The sequence below is a fragment of the Phaseolus vulgaris genome, chromosome 3, assembly GCF_051622355.1.
Source record: "Phaseolus vulgaris cultivar YP4 chromosome 3, ASM5162235v1, whole genome shotgun sequence".
NCBI classification, from domain to species: domain Eukaryota; kingdom Viridiplantae; phylum Streptophyta; class Magnoliopsida; order Fabales; family Fabaceae; genus Phaseolus; species Phaseolus vulgaris.
This window is the reverse complement of record NC_143500.1, coordinates 7,326,713-7,331,072: the sequence shown is the minus strand read 5'-3', so window position 1 is coordinate 7,331,072 and position 4,360 is coordinate 7,326,713. Positions and strand designations below refer to the sequence as shown.

Sequence of the window (4,360 nt, the reverse complement as noted above, 5' to 3'; positions counted from 1 at the left end):
AACTTGTAAAAGAAATGTCTTAAATCTTTATAATTACATTTTGAGTGTTACAATTGGAAGAAAAGAAGAAAATTCTAATCAACCTTACTTTTATATTAAACTTTTCATGTCATAGGATAAAAAATCTCCTTACTTTATTCTTTTCAAGGTGCACAAAAATTATGAGAGAAATGAGTTTGACCCACATGTTTCGATTGTTTTTAATCGGACCAAAGAATAGGTTTGAGTTCATGGGTTTGTAAAACACAATTTTACTATTTTATCCATCCATAGCCCAAAATAATGTATTTCAATCGAAAAACATTTAAAATGAGTTTTAATATATTCTAACATTTAGATTATTGATATATTGATGGTTTATCTTGATTCTCGTTTTCCTAAAATTTTAAAATAAAAATTTATAAAAATCTTATTTTGAGATATTTGTATCTATTAAATTCATACTCGAAATCATATATGAAACAAAGTTCACTGTAAAGTTAATAGTTGTAAATAAAATTATTAATTTACATTGAGGTTTTAAAGTATTTACAAAAGTCAACATAATAACTTAACCAGGGATTTAATTACAATTGTTAAAAATAGTTAGAACTATTGTGTAATTGTGAATTTTTTTAAGGACTAAGTTGCAATTAAGTAAAGACCAATTTGAAATTTATTTAAAAATATTAGAGATCAATTTGAAATTTTAAGAAATTTTAAAAGTTTATAAGGAATCATGAAAAATATTTTTGGAATTAATAGAAAACCATCAATTTAACTCTCGATAAATTTATACTAAATTTTCAAGTAAAACATAACAAATATTAATTTCTATATTATTACATAAAAAAAAAAAAACAGGGTGTTACTAGATTCTACCGTCCGCCATTATGCAAAGATGTTCTTCCTGTACCTATGTTCCTTTTTCACCTTCATAAATTTTTTATATTTTAAAAATGTACTGTAATATTTTGAATTATATAATCTAATTTTTTTCTAAATTTTTTTTTTAAAATTAGTAATTAGGTATCGGATTATGTAATCCGGAAGCCTATTTCCAAATATATGATTAGTTTTCAGATTAGATAATCTGGAAGTCTAAATTAACTTTCAGATTATGTAATCTGGTAGTCTTATTTCAAATGCATGTTCGAATTACTTAAGCTAGAAACTACTCTCAAATCCAAACTTTCAGATTATATAATCCGAAATACCATTTTTTAAAAATATATTTCATATTACATAATTCGGAAGCTATTTCCAAATCCGAGATTAACTTTCAGATTATGTAATGCAAAATATGAAGGTGGCACAAGGTATTTTCATGTTTTGTATGGGATAACAGAAGAACATATGGAGGTGCAAGAAGAAACAGTCTGCAAAGATTACTTCTCAAAAGTTTTTTCTTGCACCCCTACATTTTTCTCCTGCACCCCAACATTATACAGTTTTGGGTGATTCTGGAATAAGAGTTTCATAAGAAAAAGTGTTTCCGAAATAGGAGTTCCCTAAGCAAATGGTGTTTTTCAAAATAAGAAAAAATTATTTCGAAATATCCTTTCCAGAACACATTTTTTTGATTTATGGGCTGCTAAATCCATAATTAATAAAATGTGCTTCAGAAAATGTTTCAGAAATATATCGGAAAAAACAATCCAGATGTCATTTTTAAAAGATGTAAAATAAACTTCTTTGAAAATGATTTGAAGAAATTTATTAGAGTGCACAAAGAAACAGCCTTAGTTCTCCCCTTACTGCATTGCTGTGCAAAGATATTGGGGTGTTTCTTTCTACACTCCTTTTTTTTTCTTGTATCCCTACATTCTTTGAAACATCAAATTAACCTTAACAGTTTTGAGTGATTTTTGGAATAAGAAAAGATATTCCAAAATAGAAAATCTGGAAGAAAAAAAAATTATTCTAGAATATCATTTTTGGAACACATATTTTAACTTTTAGAATGATAAATCCAGAATTTATAAAATGTGTTTCAGAAAATATGTTCCAAAAAAAAATTTCAGAAAGAATAGTCTGAAAGTTATTTTTAAAAGGGGTAAACAATCTTTTCCGATAATAATGGGGTGCTGGTGGAAATTTCTTGGGACGCAAGAAGAAACACCCAAGATGTTGTTGAATGGCGCCCCATAGTTCAATTAGCCTTTGATAGGCTCAAGACTGCCATGACTAAGGCTCCTGTTTTAGCTTTGCAGAATTTCACCATCATCCCATTGCTTTCTAATTGCTTCACTTCTCCACTTATACCCCTGTATCACTTCGGTTGTTAAAAAACTGCGGCAATAGTGTGCTAGATAAGCCATCACCATTCACCATCTTGGGGAACTTGATATCTTCGGCAATTTAGACTCCGGAGCAATACTATACTTGGCTACAAGGTAGTCAAAATCAAGATCATACAGAATCATTATATCACACTTGAAACACATAATTATACTTCAATTCTATATGATAAGAAAAACGGCAAACAGTTAGCCAATAGAAGTAATAATATAATATTAATAAACAGTAAGCCAGCTTCATTCTGATTGCAATGTCTAAATCATCATGAGATGTAGTTTCACCCTCCAAAACTTGGATTGAAACCATGTTTTCATCCAAATCCAATCCTTCATTCTACCCATGTTCATCTTCCATAATCTACTCATCATACGTCGAACAATGTTTTGAACTAGTTTTCTAAAGATATATTTTAATTCTGCTTACAATCAAAGGTGCTACATTTCTGGAGCTACGGATTCTCATCTCACAAGACTGCATAGTGGCCAAGGATAACCAGAATATTTAGCCCGATTATTAAAATTGTCAATTTCAACATCAGTCATAGCTTATTCATCCTCATCTTTATCCATGGTTGTTAGACACTCCATTCAACCTCATTTCGCTCTCAAAATCACTTTAAATCCATGACTATAATGGCATTTGCATTTGAGGGTTAAGGAAATAGCCTACACCATGAAAAGACATGTGAAGTTACTTATCCCATCTTTCATGTTCCACAAAGCAATAATTAGCCAAAATATGTTAAATCGAGTTAGTTCTCTGCTTTCCGTTTCAAAAGCACTAACTTCATAAATAAATATATAGATTAGTCTCCTGATCACATTAACATAAGATTTGTCCTAAATTCGTTCTACTTTATTATAGTAGCTAAGCTTACACATCCATTATCACCATCTAGGATACCAAAATACAGAACACATTTTCGTTCTTCAATCATTTATTTTTTCATTCGGAACTATAGTTTCCCTTAAAACCTATACTTTTATTTCTGTCCAGTAAAATATGTATCTCACTCCACCACACTGAAGGAAGCAAAAATGGAACACGAAATTTCCTTTAAATAGATCATTGCTCCAACATGTAACTACAACTGCTTACGTAAATCCATCATATTCATTTATTAGACAAATTATCAAGATAAAAAGTCAATTCTAACTGCAAAATATAAAATATTGTCCTAAATAAAATCAGACAATAAACACAATATATCCTAAACAAACAGAAGGAAGTGAATAATCCAGGATTTTAAATCGCAGTCCAGTTCCGATTTCGTTGTAACCTTGATATTGTAAGGAATTGCAGATATTGCAGCCACAATGATGCTGCATCCAAAATTACTGACAGTTTTTAAATACTCGTAGCAAACCGTGAAAGAAGTATGGATTAATAGATGAAATTAAACCTAGATTTGAATAGTTTACACAAGTTCCTAATAACTAACCAATGTAAAAAGGAAATAGAAGAAATTGAAAGAGTGAAAGTGAAGATAGAACCGTTGAATGGAGGATTCAGGAGGAGAGGTCTTTGGCGTTGTTGAAGAAGGCTGCGGCGCAGAGAATGGAAGCGATGAAGGCGATGAAGGCCAAGCCGATGAACAAGGAAAGGCCCGCAACGAGGAAGTCCAATAGGCCCAATCCCACCATCACCAGAATAGCCATGTTGCTGTTGAGGTGAGAATGGGATCATGTGAGGGATTGGAAAAGAAAGGAGAGAACGTGGATGGATGTGTCTGAACTGTACTGATAGAATCGACCGCGAGAAAGAGACATCGCAGTTTATCAATTGCGTTTTCTGGGTCCGATCTCATCTAAAGGACTAAATGTAATTCACGTGTGAAAATCAGTGCACGTGTGAAAAGTTGTTACACAAAAAGGTAAATAAGGTGGCTAAAAGTATTAATATTTTAAAATTTTGTGGGTACTTGCGAATTTGAAAATTTTGTTCAAATTCAGATGAAAAAAAATCAGTTTCTCTCCTCTTTTTTTCCCTCTCCGTTCTCTGTTGTCGTACGCTATTTGTTTGCGTTGATCATGGTAGGTGTGGTGTGATTATCACGTGTGGTGGTGGCACTGTGCGGTGG

At 31.4% G+C, this 4,360-nt stretch overlaps 1 long non-coding RNA gene across 1 annotated transcript; it reads right to left on the bottom strand.

Annotated features, from left to right (window-relative positions):
* Positions 1-1,913: 1,913 nt before the first annotated feature.
* On the bottom strand, positions 1,914-4,079 carry LOC150028643 (uncharacterized). The gene is made up of 2 exons (XR_016519289.1): positions 3,774-4,079; positions 1,914-2,368 (listed from the first exon to the last, which is right to left on the bottom strand). It is a non-coding gene; the product is annotated as an uncharacterized LOC150028643 (long non-coding RNA).
* Between the last annotated feature and the right edge of the window lie 281 nt (positions 4,080-4,360).